The 15543-nt window shown below is 44.0% G+C and overlaps 1 protein-coding gene and 1 non-coding gene across 3 annotated transcripts in view; both read right to left on the bottom strand.

Moving 5' to 3' along the window:
* The window catches only part of LOC126341133 (epidermal growth factor-like protein 8), a 773192-nt gene that overhangs the window by 466220 nt on the left and 291429 nt on the right, over nt 1-15543 (bottom strand). The window lies entirely within an intron of this gene.
* Trnat-ugu (transfer RNA threonine (anticodon UGU)) lies at nt 10406-10480 on the bottom strand. Its single transcript has one exon. It is a non-coding gene; the product is annotated as a tRNA-Thr (tRNA).

The following is a 15543-nucleotide window of genomic DNA, read 5'->3' as shown; positions in this document are numbered from 1 at the left end:
CATGTGTCTGAACACTTCCTGAACAGTTTTTTCATGTGATGCTTATTTCGTGAGATATTTGGCCCGGTCACTATCAATGGACCACCCTGTATATAGCACTTGTTCCTTTCTAAAATGTTTAGGTGGGCACTTGTGACTATACGGCGAATGGTCCGGACACTTGGATGATATCGTCCAGGGTACCGAGCAGCATACATAGCACACTACCTTTTGGCATTTTGACCACAATAGCCATACCTGAACACGATATCGTCCTTTTTCCGCAATTGGTAAACGGTCCATTTTAACACGGGTAATGTATCACGAAGCAAATATCGTGCGCACTGGCGGAATGTTACGTGATACCACTGTTGTGACTATTACAGCGCCATCTATCACTAAGCGAAAAAAGTGGTCCAACTAAAACATTGATTTCTTTATGTACTACGCGAATATGTACGCAGTTGATATCATTTTGACCTATGGCAGCGCCAACTAGCGTGCCAACCATAGCGCCATCTGGTTTCCCCCTTCAAGCTAGACGAGTTTCGTACTTTGTAGTTTTTTCGTGTGATGCGTATTTCGTGAGATATCTGGCCCCGTCACTACCAATGGACCACCCTGTATATCGCACTTGTTGCTTTCTAAAATGTTTAGGTGGCAACATGTACAGATTAACGTAAAGGTCAATGGATCCAAAAATAACGACGTAATAAACCCAGTATTGTTCTGAAAATGAATACAAAAGCTCATGAATAATTCATACAAAATGTACTTCAACGGACGATGTCTTTATACACTCATATACTTACAAAAGAGAGGGAAATTTCCCAATGTTCATATAAACCGCTGTAAAATTATTTAATAAGCGAGAAGATAATGAAACAAAAAGTGTTTATGATTCGATGGTTGAAGAGAAATTAGTTATAGATCCCTAGGTACTCTAACCATAAGGCGAATTCGAACCATGAAACAGCTTTGCGCCGTGTACTAAGCACGCACCACGAGAAGCCTCCACCCTACAGGTACAGCCACGCGCCTGGCGCTTCTCAGTCGCGTGCAGCAGCCACCAGATGCCCCTCACAAACACCGACCTCTTCCTGCTTCCGCGTCACTTCCTCTGGTATGTCGTATCTTCTCGATAGTGGAGACAGCCAATAGGGAATCGTGCCAACTGCAGACTACTTTGATTCTTCCTTGTTCTGGCGAAAAGGGGCTCAAAACACGATGTGCCACAGACACACAGATTGCTCTGCAATAGTAATTAGACATTTCATATCAGTGCCTGCAGTTAGGTTAGTACAGTACCGGCTTCCGACGTAGCAGTTGCTATTTAATGACAAGGGAACTCCTCATCGCACCCCCCCCCCCCCCCTCAAATTTAGTTAGTTAGTTAGTGGATAGGGCTTGAAAAACTGAACACAGATCAATCGAGAAAACAGGAAGAAGTTGTGTGGAACTATGAAAAAAATAAGCAAAATATACAAGCTGAGTAGTCCATGCGCAAGATAGGCATCAAGGATAGTGTGAGCTCAGAAGCGCCGTTTGTCCCGTGGTTAGCGTGAGCAGCTTGGGAACGAGAGGTCCTTACTTCAAGTTTTCCCTCGAGTGAGAAGTTTACTTTCTTTATTTTCGCAAAGTTATGATCTGTCCGTTCGTTCATTGACATCTCTGTTCACTGTAAGAAGTTTAGTGTGTGTGTTTTGCGACCTCACCGCAAAACCGTTCGATTAGTAGACAAAAGGACATGCCTCTCCAATGGGAACCGAAAACATTAGATCGCAAGGTCATAGTTCAACCGATTCCTCCACAGGAAAACACGTCTGATATATTCTATACGACACTGTTAACGGCATGTGCGTCACATGACAGGAATATGTTGTCGACCCACCTAACTTGTACACTTGTCGAATGCGTAAAAAGATTCTTCTACCTTGCTCGATTTAGCTTTTCTTGTGGATGTCATAATCAAAGGGCTCTGAGCACTATGGGACTTAACTGCTGAGGTCATCAGTCCCGTAGAACTTAGAACTACTTAAACCTAACTAACCTAAGGACATCACACACATCCACGCCCAAGGCAGGATTCGAAGCTGCGACCGTAGCGGTCGCGCGGTTCCAGACTGTAGCGCCTAGAACCGCTCGGCCACACCGGCCGGCCGATGTCATAATCACTCCCAAAAAAGTGATGAAAACATAAGAGTATGTCACATAAAGTGAAAATAAAAAATTAAACTCTTCCTTCACTCGAAGGAAGACTTGAACCAAGGACGTCTCGTTCCCAAGCTGCTCACGCTAACCATGGCGCTCCTGAGCTCACAGTTCCCTCGATGTTGCTTATCTTGCGCATGGACTACTCAGTTTGTATATTTTGCTTATTTTTTCATAGTTCCACACAACTTATTCCTGTTTTCTCGATAGATCTGTGTTCAGTTTCTCAAGGCGTATCCACTGTGCCAACTTACAACTAAATCTGAGGGCGGTGAGATGGGGAGGTTCCCTTGTGAGTAACTGGACTGTCAACTGTGTGCTCAACTTACAATCAGTTATAGTAGAAGTACACAGATTGCCAATTTAGTTGAATATCATTATAGTGGGTTTAAGACATTATTTGCAATGCATATAGCTGTACCACAATTTTGTATCATTGTAACATACTCTTGATAAATGTTTTTTGTTATCTCTTTTTTGCGTTGTCACATCTTTTTTTATCGTGCTGCCCTATCAGACAAGTGTTAAATAATCATAGCGCGCAACAACCGCCATTAGGGAACTGCAGAAGGGAAACAATTTTCTGCTACCGGGGATGTTTGGGGTGAATTAAGAGTAGCATTCAACAATCAGAACACATTTCTCACATGGAATACAACTGCAAAGTACCTCAGGTAAGTAAACCTAAAAAATTGTATAACATATAATTACGCAAATGCAGTGTGATCTACCAACCCGTCTCACTTTGTGGCCACCTCAGTATCAGAAGACAAAGCTTTGCAAGTCTATACATTCACCGCAGCAAACGAAGAGCGCTGTCCATGGCTGCCGGTGGAAGAAGAGAGAATGCGAATCCTTGTCCAGTCAGACACACCGTGCTAGCGAACTCAAGTTACAGTATCCCACGATGTGTGACACTATGGAACCTACCAGAGTAATGGACCTACCCAGACTCCATGTCATATTCCTCTCAAGACTCCATGTTAACCGCACATTTTGCGCTACGGAATCGGTATCTTGAAAAGCCCCAACATAGAATCATAAGGTGGAAAATTGCAATAAGAGATGGCTCTGAGGACTATGGGACTTAACATCTGAGGTAATCAGTCCCCTAGAACTTAGAACTACTTAAACCTAACTAACCTAAGGACATCACACACATCCATGCCCGAGGCAGGATTCGAACCTGCGACGGTGGCGGTCGCGTGATCCCAGACTGAAGCACCTAGAACCGCTCGGCCACACACGGCCATCTGCAATAACACTACTAATAACTATCCATTCAATCAACGGAATAAATTCGCGAATCGAACAGTACTACATACTCCTCCAAATAGAAATTCAAATGAAACATAAACCGATTATTTATTGCGTTAACTAATTACAAGGAATTTGCATGCACCTTCTACGAAAAAACAAATTGCTGACAACAGCTAATAAGATAGTCGAACATAGGGATGGGTACCGTATCCCAGCTGCACATTAAATCATTAATACAATAGAAGCCAACGATTAATTTAGAAACTCCAGTGATCGACTGAATACCACGATACTAAGACGTGAGCGTAACGGTGCGCTTCCTATATAACATCAAACCCCATCTAGTGAGCCGTACTACTGTATACTGTCAGCAAACTTCTGTGGCGGTCAGTCGGAGGAGCGCGGTCGTAGTGGAGAAGCAGCATCTCGCTCGTCAGGACTGGGTCACCTCCAGCCACCACGACGTCTTGAACCAGCGATTTATATCCATCCACAAACAAACCAAGAGTGTCCCTTCCTCTCCCATCAGCTCCCGATTCGTCAGTTCGCGCCAATCACGAAAAATGTTACTTTTTTTCGCCAATAGCGTGTCGAGGTCACATTTAACAAAGCCCCACCCCGGAATGTCTTCGGTCACGGGCCAATCAGAGCACATCTTCCTCACTAGTTTGACCTAGACACTCCCGTCTGACGTCAGCTGGTGATGGGCGAATCAGAGCATAGTTTAACACTTCTGAACATCCAGAGGCCAATGCACGTTCCCAGACTTGTACTTTTCCGCCAAAAATTGTGGTATTCCACCAAGCACGTTAAACTGTTGCCCTGGACCATCTCAAGAGGCGAGTCGTGCCACAGGCCGCTAACATCGCCTTACTGAAAAGTACCGGCGGGTTCCGTGAGCTTCCATCAGTGGCCACCTGACGCGCGCAAGCCTAGAACAAAGCTTTGAATGTCCATGGCACAACTGTCGCATTCAGAGTAGTATGCGGACAGTGCATTCACAGACTGGAACTATTAGCCGTTTATCGAGGTCACTGAAATTCTATGAAATACATTTCCCCGTAATAAATCAACGTAATGAGACTTTAAGTAGAAGCAACTTAAATGTCCTACCTCTCACCAGTCGTGACAAGGGGCAGATAAATTTAGTATAAATGGAAAGAGGCAAATCAGACAGCTTGTAACTTTCCATAGTATCCGTGTCAAGAAATATGACTGACTCGTTAGACCTATGGTCAAGGTACTGGCTAGAGACATGTCTTGCAGCTATCAACCAAAGATGTTTACTCTAGACGTCGGGAACACTGAATTTAGGTTCTTTGACAGTAGCTTGTTTCAGTCATACAAGCGTTTAGCAGCCTGCCCATAAATATATGACAAAGTAGATAGATTTACACTCTGAATGAGGAACATCTGTCAATATTCTATTCCCAAACGAGGTAGTCCTTCTATCACAATGTAAGTAAAACATACAAGAGCTAACGAAAGGCATGAGTAACTTACTATGTAAGGCAAAGACGAAGATTGGTTGAATGGAGGACAGTGGAGAGACAAATATAAGAATTATAAGAGACGAACATACGAAGGAATTCTACTGTTCGGGAAACAAAATTATGGAAAATTTCTGATCTAAAGGAGACACTAATTGGATTGTCACAGTCAAATTACATTGGCTTACGAATGAAAGAATTTTTGATTACTTTTTGTTAGGTGATAACTTAATCCTATGAATGTTTTGGCCAGTGAACCGCATGTGACCTACGTTTATTTCTATTACGCGGTGTTTTGCCTCTGGATGACTTCGCTGTAAACTATAAAATTACCAAAATATATTGAAGGCCATCTGTTATAAACGTCTTTGAATGTTGCATAACAGCGCGTGAGTTGTGAATCAGACGCATTTTCGTCCCTTACAGAAGTATTATCTTTGGTCGAGTAGTGAAAAGGCATGTTTTCAAGCTGAGCTTAGAGCACTAACCTTTTCACTCCATTAGGTTGCTTGGCGGAGCGTCTGAAGTTCTATGGGACCATGTGGAGATACTACAGTGGACGTCGCCTACAGCTGTGAACATCATTATGCCTGCTGAAGATTCAGAAAGTTCAGACATTTTGTGTTGTTTATTATTGAAATGGGCTTTTCTGAGCTGCAGCATTCAGCAGTTTCGGTGATATCACAGCCTGCTTGCGCTGAATTGGTGTAATTCATTATTATATGAATTTTCAGGTGCATCTGCGGGACATGCTTTTACAGTTGTGTATCCATGTGAGAAGGTTAGCTCTTTGTTCAGATCGCGTCAGTATACGGGGATCAATATCTGTCTTTCATGTAGTCATGAGTTAGATTGCTATTCATGCTACTTTCCAATTTCCTAAATAACCAGGGATTGTACACCAAATAGAGTCATTTTTCTATGTTTGAGGAAGGTGTGGTATTGTGCAGTGGTCCGTTGTACGATATTTGCATATTTGTTCATGAATTTTTGTTTTTGTCTTCTGAGTAATAACTGAAGTCAAAATAAAAATCTCTCACGGAGTATTTCCTTCCCGACGTCCTTATTCAGGATTATGATCTTTTATGCTCATATACACATTTATCCACTGTTCAAGCTAGTAGCTGGTGCGAGCACAATGTATTTAACAGGAACTGCCGGCAGCAAAATTAGTATCCCGATTAACTGACTTCAGCAGACACAGTATTCTTTTTTTCATTTTATGCACAATGTTCAGTCCGACAGGGCGAGTGTTAAGTTGCAGTGAATGTTTGGCAGTTTTAATGTGGATTGTATCATTTTTTCTCTGATAGGTATTAGAACATACAGCGTGCAGTTACGTCTGTATTGCATGCTTTTCTCCTACAAGATGATTCTATTAAATCAGTTGAAGATCTCGGTTTCAGTTTATTTTCATCTGCTTTATGGTTAAGGTCCCTTCATTCTTGCGTTTTACTATCGAAGTTCGCGTACTGCCTTACATTTCATTAACAGAAGTTTGGTCGCTTCGTTATTCGTTCACGGGTCAAATTTCCGAGAAAACGGAATAATTTCAGGGACTTGTTGTTACTGCGACCGCAACGGTCGCGGGGTTGACGTGACGGACAGCGCGGCGGGACCAACGGAGCGCCCCGCGAACCACAACACAAACAGGAGAGGACGGACACGACCAACGAAGGACCTTACAACAAGATCGAAACAACAGAGTCACAAGAGAACCTAACTAGACAGCCACGTTCACTCATAAGCAGAACACGGAAGTAAATATGCAGTCTAAGGCGAGGTAATATGTTCAGAGACGTACGCAAGATTAGACTGACTGGCTGACCGAGAGGCAGGCGCTTAAGGGGTTGCGGTAGTAGTGGGAGGGGGGGGGGGGGGGCAAGACGTCAAACGGGCCGACTTGGAGCAGGAGAGGCATCACAGGACATTTTAATTTCTACTGTCTATACTTTTACAAATAAATTCATAAAACTTTGTCAGCATCACGAGGAAGGATTCAGGATTTACACCCATTGCAGTGGAAGTTCGAAAACATAACAAAATAAATTTTTTTACGTGCGAAATTTCATCATTTTTTCACTTACTAATGGCTGCATTTGTTGCTATAGGTACACATTTCTTCATAAGTAAGAGAGATTCTCCGATGAATTTTGCAGAGCATACATACCATACTCACAGGTGTATGAAACTCTAGAATTTATTTAATTTATGAAAAATCGAATCAACTGTTATATTTTACCCTTTATGTTTAGAAAAAACACAAATTTTATAGTTAATTGCCTCAATTTGCACCACAGTTTTTAATAGATTTGGAAAATTCTAGAGTTTCATGGTTGCATGCTGTGCAAAATTCATCGAAGAATCTCTCTTAATTATGAAGAAAAGTGTACCTACAGCAACAAATTTTGCCATTAGTAAGTGAAAAAAATGAAGAAATTTCACATGTAAAAACAATTATTTCGTATATTTTCGAACTTCTACTGCTGAAAGTGTGAATTCTGAATCCTTCCTGCTCATGCTGACGAAGTTTTATGAATTTATTTGTAAAAGTATAGAAAGTGGAAATTAAAATGTTCAGTGGTGCCTGTCCTGCTCCAAGTCGGCCCGTTTGACGTCCTACCCCCCTTAAATACATGATCGTGGGCGCCGCTATTGGCCATTGGGACCACGTGTTCCACTGTGGCGCGATGGTGCAGAGACCTCTAGGGGTCCTCGATGTCAATATCATCTGGCGCGGATTCAAACTCCGCGGCGCGCGGTACCAGAGGACTCATACTTTGCTATGCATTCATGTTAAGTTATAACAGATTTAGTGGGTTTCAGCTTGTATTAGGAATGAAACGCAATTTAATTATTCAGTACGAATAAATTTTTTATAAGTATAAACACGAAAACAACTCTCTACTACACAATAATTACGTGCCCATTGGCTGATACAATCTATGACAGAAAAGAGGCACCACGAAAGAATTTTCCGAACTGGACGGGACTCTGTAGATGTGGTGCAAACAAATGATTACCATTTCAGAAAAAAAAACTGAATGATTCACTTAAGATAAAGAGCTACACAAACTGAATAAGTCAATAACGCCATAGTCGACCTCTGGCCCTTATGCAAGCAGTTATTCCGCGTGGCATTAATTGACAGAGTTATTGGATGTCCCCCTGAGAGATTCTGTCCAGTTGGCGCGGTAGATCGTCAAAATTCCGAACTTATTGGAGGGTCCTGCCCATAATGTTCCAAACATTCTCAGCTTGCGAGAGATTCGGCGACCTTGCTGGCCAAGCAGTGATTGGCAAGTACGAAGACAAACAGTAGAAACTCAGGCCATGTGCTAGCGGGCATTAGCGTGTTGAAATGGCATTCCATGAAGGGAAACAAAACGGAGCGTAGAATATCATCGATGTACCGCTGTACTGTAAGGGTGCCGTAGATGACAACCAAAGGAGTCCTGCTATGAAATGAAGTGGCACCCCAGACTAACACTCCGGGTTGTCCGGTCGTATAGCGGACGACAGACAAGTTCGTATCCCACTACTGTCCGAAGCGTGTCTTCGGCCTTGAATGTCACTGAAAGGGCGTAGGCTCTCATTGACTAGAGTGCAGTTGCCTTCAGTGATGAGTCCCACTTTGAACTGAGCCCCAAAGACCAGCGAAGACGTGTTTGAAGACGATTGGACGGCTGCGGGATACCACCCTGCCTGTCCCTCGGCGTACAGCCCGAAAACAATGACTGATGGTTTGGGACGCCATTTCTTTCCATAGCTATGTCACGGTCGCCGTAAGACTGAAACCAGCACTCGACAGTTAGATCAGGCAATGTCACCAAATGAAACGGAAAAACGAGGCAATTAAAGACGTTTAAAAAACTCTAAGAATTTTTAACATGTTGCAGCCCTGCCAGCAACTGTGATAAATTAATATGTCAAAAATCCGCCTCAGTTGCGAAATGTTACTGGTCTTTACCCAGGTTTCGGCTAGGATAATCTAGACTTCTTCAGAAGCATAAAATAAACTAATACATGCCAGAACAAGGCAGGGTCAAACATAAAAAGGTTAAGTAACGTGGTACCATGTCAAGCTACGTTACTTAGCTGAGGAAGAGCCCCGGCCCCACTTCGTGGAAAGCGCTCGGTTAGCCACGGACGCTACGTTGTAGCTTGACATGTTAACACGGTACTTTAGCTTTTTATGTTTGACCGTGCCTTGTTCTGGCATGTATTAGTTTATTTTATGCTTCTGAATAAGGCTAGATTACTCTAGCTCAAACATGGGTAAAGACCAGTAATATTTCACAACTGAGGCGGATTTTTGACATATTTAAAAAAACTCACTCTGTGGGGGGAAAAGTACGTTAGTTAGGGACGATGAAAGGTGTTCCTTTCATCTTTAGAAATTAATAACTATAAAATGCGTTAAGCTATCTTAAGAAACAGTGTGTCAAACATAGTACTTGAACAGCACTATCACAAATGAGAATTAGATTTCTTTTTATTTAAATAGTACAATTTAAATAATGAGTCACAATGTTGGTTCCAACTATTAACAATTAATTTAAGAAATAATTTGAAAACAGTACGTAGCGCGGCAGAATGGGATAATAAGTCGTTGTAGCTATTTAGAGGTGAATGATTTATCTTGGGTTATTGTGAGTAATGAGGAATAATGCTAATTTTGAGCAAGTCATCGTAGTGAGATGCAAATAAATCACAAAAATAAGAATCCAAGCAAGCAATTTTCACAGCTGGTGGAATTTGAGGTTGTTTGGGACAGCAGATCATCACAGCGAGGTCATCGGTCTCATCGGATTACTAAAGGAATGGGAAGAAGGGCGGCCGTGCCCTTTCAAAGGAACCATCCCGGCATTTTCCTGGCGCGATTTAGGGAAATCACGGAAAACCTAAATCAGGATGGCTTGAATCTGATGAATTCTAGTTGTTACTTCACCAATACTTATGATAGCAACAAGTTTAGTATATTTTTTATTCGTTGAAAAGTCCGTACGGGATCGACGAAAGACATTATGCGAGAATTCCGTATAAAAATCAATCCGATTAGTCAAAAAGTATCAAAGATTAGGCACCAGTCATTTAAACTATTTATATGTGTAGTTTTAGAAATAATGCGTAGATGTACAGAATTTTTTGTGAGTTTTGCAACGGCAGAGGAGAGAATATTTGTGGGCAGCGGCCGTATTGGCGTGGGTCTGTTAGCTGTACGAGCTCATCTGTGCGGATGTGAGACGTATTAGTCGCTACCAAAGGTGTTTGAAATTTTCAGCAACAGGTCTCTGAACTTGTTACATTTCTTTTATGGATATGGTGTCTGTTCTGTAGGATATGTCCCAAAGAACAAACGCCATTGATGACCTGCAGCCGTCTAGAACGAAATTAGAATTATATTAATACCGTCAGCTGCGCACGGGCGTTGATATAGATCAACGGGGACAGGTGAAAATGTGTGCCCCGACTAGGACTCGAACCAGGGATCTCCTGCTTACAAGGCAGACGCTCTATCCATCTGAGCCATCGAGGGCACAGATGATAGTGCGACAGCAGCGACTATCTCCCGCAAGCCTGCTGCGAGACTCACATTCTCACCTTGTATGTCCAATTACTCACCATTAATGGTAATAACCCAAGACGAATTATTCACCTATAAATAGCTATAACGATTTATTATCCCATTTTGCCACGCTACTTACTGTTTTTCAAATTATCTCTTAAATTCATTGTTAATAATTGGAATGTCCTACATTCGTAGTGTCCCACCTTAACACATGTCCGAAAGTACAGACACCATACCCATATAAGTATATAGTTCTGGCAACACCGGCCATGACCACCTCTTTCTGTGCGGATGCACACATATTCCCCGAACTCTTACGGGACTTGGAAGAATGTCTTTCACGAGTAATGAGTGTGTTGGAGTGGGACACTACGAATGTAGCGTGCGGATATGCAAGGTGAGAATGTGGGTCTCGCGGGAGGCGTGCGCGAGATAGTTCATACAGTCGCACTATCATCTGTGCCCTCCGTGGCTCAGATGGTGGAGCGTCTGCCGTGTAAGCAGGATATCCCGGGTTGAGTCCAGGTCGGGGCACATATTTTCACCTGTCCCCGTTGATCTATATCAACGCCCGTGCGCAGCTGACGGTATTAATATAATTCTTATTTGTTAAATTTCTGCACAAGTTCGTGGACTTTAAAAAGTTTTCCAAAGTCGACAATGGTGGAATCTGAATACTAGCGTGGCGTCAAACATGTGTAAATATTTCAGCGTAAGTTCTGAGTCCGCAGCTCGTGGTCGTGCGGTAGCGTTTTCGCTTCCCGCGCCCGGGTTCCCGGGTTCGATTCCCGGCGGGGTCAGGCATTTTCTCTGCCTCGTGATGGCTGGGTGTTGTGTGCTGTCCTTACGTCAGTTAGGTTTAAGTAGTTCTAAGTTCTAGGGGACTGATGGCCATAGATGTTAAGTCCCATGGTGCTCAGAGCCACTAAGTTCTGACGTACAATGTCTTCATCTTAAAAAATAAGAACAGTGTAATTCAGCTGGAACTCTGAGGGTGGGAGTTTCCGCCCAACCATTCATATTTAACCACGTAAGGAGAACGTCAGGTTGGTTTCCCCCGCCAAGGCCACCTGGTTTCCTTCCCGCATCCGCTTCCAAGAGTACTCGCCATGCGTCTCGAACTACCCCAGCGTTGACGGGACATTAAACGCCAACCTTCGGTGCATCCAGCAGCACGGTGCTCTCGCGCTGGCTCCCTTTGTAAGTGAAGTGGCCCGGTGACACAGCCTTGAGCGTGCGGTCGTTCGCACCGCGCGGTGTGCAGCGCACCGGAACGGTGCAACCAGAAGAAAGTGCTGGCAGGCGGCCAGGCCAGACACGGTGGCCGCCGTGGGAACGCAGCTCCGGCCTCGGCGACCCACAGCCGGCGCCGTGGCCGCGACCAGCCTCAACAGGGACACGTAACACGTCACCGGCCGGCCGCCTATCTGCACATCGCGCACGCGCGCGGCTCAGACATGCGTCTGACAGCCTGGCGCCCACGCTTCACCTCGCACACGTGTGCCGCCTGCATTAGCCGCGAATGAACTCACCGCTTTAAGAACACGTGGGCCAACGGCCTATTTCTGGCACCAAGCCACTGAGGCGATCACCAATATCTTCGCCTATACTGGAAGATGGTACCTGAAGGTATAATTACATGGATATACCACATCGAATCACTTTTTTCGAAGAAAACTGATACCTTTGCCAGCTACAAATGCCACTCACCACTCGTATGGTCCAATTGATTTAATCCTTTACAGCCAACCTTGTACCCGTGACAGCAATACACAATCGTAAAGCACTTGGGATAGATCATTTCATTACTTCTTCAGACACCGAACGTGTACGAAACTTCCTGGCAGATTAAAACTGTGTGCCGGACCGAGAATCGAACTCGGGACCTTTGCCTTTCGCGGGCAAGTGCTCTACCATCTGAGCTACCCAAGCACGACAGCTGTGAGGACGGGGCGAGAGTCGTGCTCAGATGGTAGAGCACTTGCCCGCGAAAGGCAAACATCCCGAGTTCGATTCTCGGTCCGGCATCCAGTTTTAATCTGCCACAAGCTTCATACCAGCGCACACTCCGCTGCAGAGTGAAAATCTCATTCTGGGACCGATAATGTACGTTGCATTCTCCATCGTCATCTACACGTGCACTGTCTGATCAAAAGTATCCGGACATATATTAGTCGGCATTAATAAGGCGTCTGCCCATCACTCGCCTTTTGACGTACTGTATGTCGAATCAGAATATAATATGAATGTTGACACTTCAAGGGTGAATTGTATTTCGCGGTAGTCGATTTGGTTTTGCTTTAACTGATGTTGAAGTTATTCATAGACAAGTTTTGATAGCTGTCGCTAATGGTCGTGTTGATGTTCCTCTACGATCATTAGCTACGAGTTTGGATAATTTAACTCCTCGAGATCAACTGGCGTATAGGACGTTTATGGTTACGTAAGCTGAAGTCGCCACACGTACTGATACCTCCGGCCTTTCAAAAATTCAAATGGCTCTGAGCACTATGGGACTTAACATCTGTGGTCATCAGTCCCCTAGAACTTAGAACTACTTAAACCTAACTAACCTAAGGACATCACACACATCCATGCCCGAGGCATGATTCAAACCTGCGACCGTAGCGCCTAGAACCGCACGGCCACACCGGCTTCCGGCCTTTCTTTTTGTTGATAAGCCTTTATGTATGTCGTATGTGTAAGTTGTTGAAAGACGATACTGTATCTGTCCCTGTAAGAGTTTGTGATGCGTATACGAAATTTAAAAAAATACACTGCGTATACCACTGTTTAATGTATTTTATTTGTGTTATTTAATAAATGATAGGGCCAGTCTCGCATGGTGTATGGGTTCCCTGCTGCTTTATGACAGGCTACATTACCACACTGATACAAAAGAAAGTAATAATCACCTCCGAACTATGCCTCTACTGTATCCCGTACACAACGCTGTAAAGTATGTTTATATCCTTCTGCATTTAGCACTTCCTACGAGCAATTAGATGACCACATCCTTCCCACGGAAAGCGACCCCATACCTTAACACCAACTCCTCTGCACTTCATGTTGGCACTACACGTCATGTTCTCCAGACTTTCGCCAATCTTGTACATGAAAATTGTACATGATTTACGTCTCCTTCTTCATTTCGTAATTCACATAATGGAGATTCCTGCAACCCTCTTCGAAACAAGTTGGTTGGGAATTCGCCATGATTTTAACGCATGCTTTGTGAATCGCCCGCTCCTGTTACAATCAGTAAACAAAGCGAATAATGGCTTTTTAGTATGCAGCTGCCCATATTGTACTCCTTTTGATATCTCTGTCGAATCTATTTTCTTGATAAGGAAATCTATCACTTAGAGATTAGACAAAAAACGTAAACCGAGCGAGGTGGCGCAGTGGTTAGACACTAGACTCGCATTCGGGAGGACGGCGGTTCAATCCCGCGTCTGGCCATCCTGATTTAGGTTTTCCGTGATTTCCTAAATCACTCTAGGCAAATGCCGGGATGGTTCCTCTGAAAGGGCACGGCCAACTTCCTTCCCCATCCTTCCATAATCTGATGAGACCGATGGCCTCGCTGTCTGGTCTCCTTCCCCAAACAACCGAACCCCTAAAAACGTAAGTGCCAAACGCAGGAATACCTGGATAATGACTAAGTGGACGACACTCGCAGATTACAGTAAATAAAATCAGTCAGAAATCACCGTAAGTAAAAATCATACTTCCATATCTTTTCTAGCGATATGTTTTCAGAGCCTGAAAGCAAACGAAAATATTAATATTTTCATACTAGACCACTGACGTTGGTTTATAGCAATAAAAAGAAACTCTTACTGTAATACACTGACGGAAAAAAATACCAAAACGTAATGTAGAGTACAGAAATTGCGGGAACACATTTGTCTAGGTAACATGTTAAATGATTAACGTTGCAAGATCGCAGATTAATATTAACGCGAGATAACCCATTGCAGATGTTAAAAGCTGATACATTAATAACCGATGTAACTGCCAGAATGCTGAATGGAAGCATTCAAACGTGCATGCATTGTGATGTACACGTGCTGGATGTCAGTTTGTGGGATGGAGTACTATGCCTATTCCACTTGGTCTGTCAATAAAAGGGTCGCTTAATGCTGTTTGTGGATGTCGCAGGGATTGGCATCCTATGGTGTCCCACATATGCTCGGCTGGCGGCAGATCTGGTGATCGAGCAGTCCAAGGAAACATGTCGACAGTCTGTTGGGCATGTTGGGTTACAACAGCGATATGTGAACAAGTCTTTCCCTGTTGGACCCCCCCCTCCCCTTCCCACCTCCGGAGTGTTGTTCATGAATGGCTGTACAACAGGTCGAATCACCAGCCTGACGTACAAATTTGCATCAGAGTGCGTGGGACAACCATGAGAGTGCTCCTACTGTCATATAAAATGGCACCCCAGACAGTAAATCCAGGTGTAGGTTCAGATGGTCTAGTATGCAGAGGCGTTCCAGAATGAAATTTCCACTCTACAGTGGCGTGTGAGCTGGTATGAAACTTCCTGGCAGATTAAAACCATGTGTTGGACCGAGAGTCGAATTCGTGTCCATTGACTTTCGTGGGGAAGTGTTCTACCGATTGAGCCACCAATGCACCATTTACGATCCGTCCTCACAGTTTTACTTCTTGCAGCACCTCGTCTTTCACCTTCTAGAAACATTCTGGAAACATCTCCCAGGCCGTGGCTAAGCCATGTCTCCTCAGTATTCTTTCTTCTCGGAGAGCTAGTCCTGCAAATTTCGCAGGAGAAATTCTGCTTGACCCTACTGAAGCCGCAAATGGCAGTGGTTTGGTGTCAGTGAAATGCACGCTACGTGGCGTCTGTTCTTGAGGTAACCGACTTGTAACATTTCTTTGTGCTACTGTGGTGCCATGTGCTGCTCAAATTGGTGCTGCAGGTGCAGTAATATGCGCCAGAGCCAGAGGTTGTACGACCTCGTTCGAACTCAGTGAGGTGTTGATAATGGCGTCTTTGTCGCCTTA

Source organism: Schistocerca gregaria, chromosome 1, assembly GCF_023897955.1.
Source record: "Schistocerca gregaria isolate iqSchGreg1 chromosome 1, iqSchGreg1.2, whole genome shotgun sequence".
In the NCBI taxonomy this organism is placed as follows: Eukaryota; Metazoa; Arthropoda; class Insecta; order Orthoptera; family Acrididae; genus Schistocerca; species Schistocerca gregaria.
The sequence above is the reverse complement of the archived record's forward strand: the minus strand, read 5'-3'. Positions and strand labels throughout refer to the sequence as shown.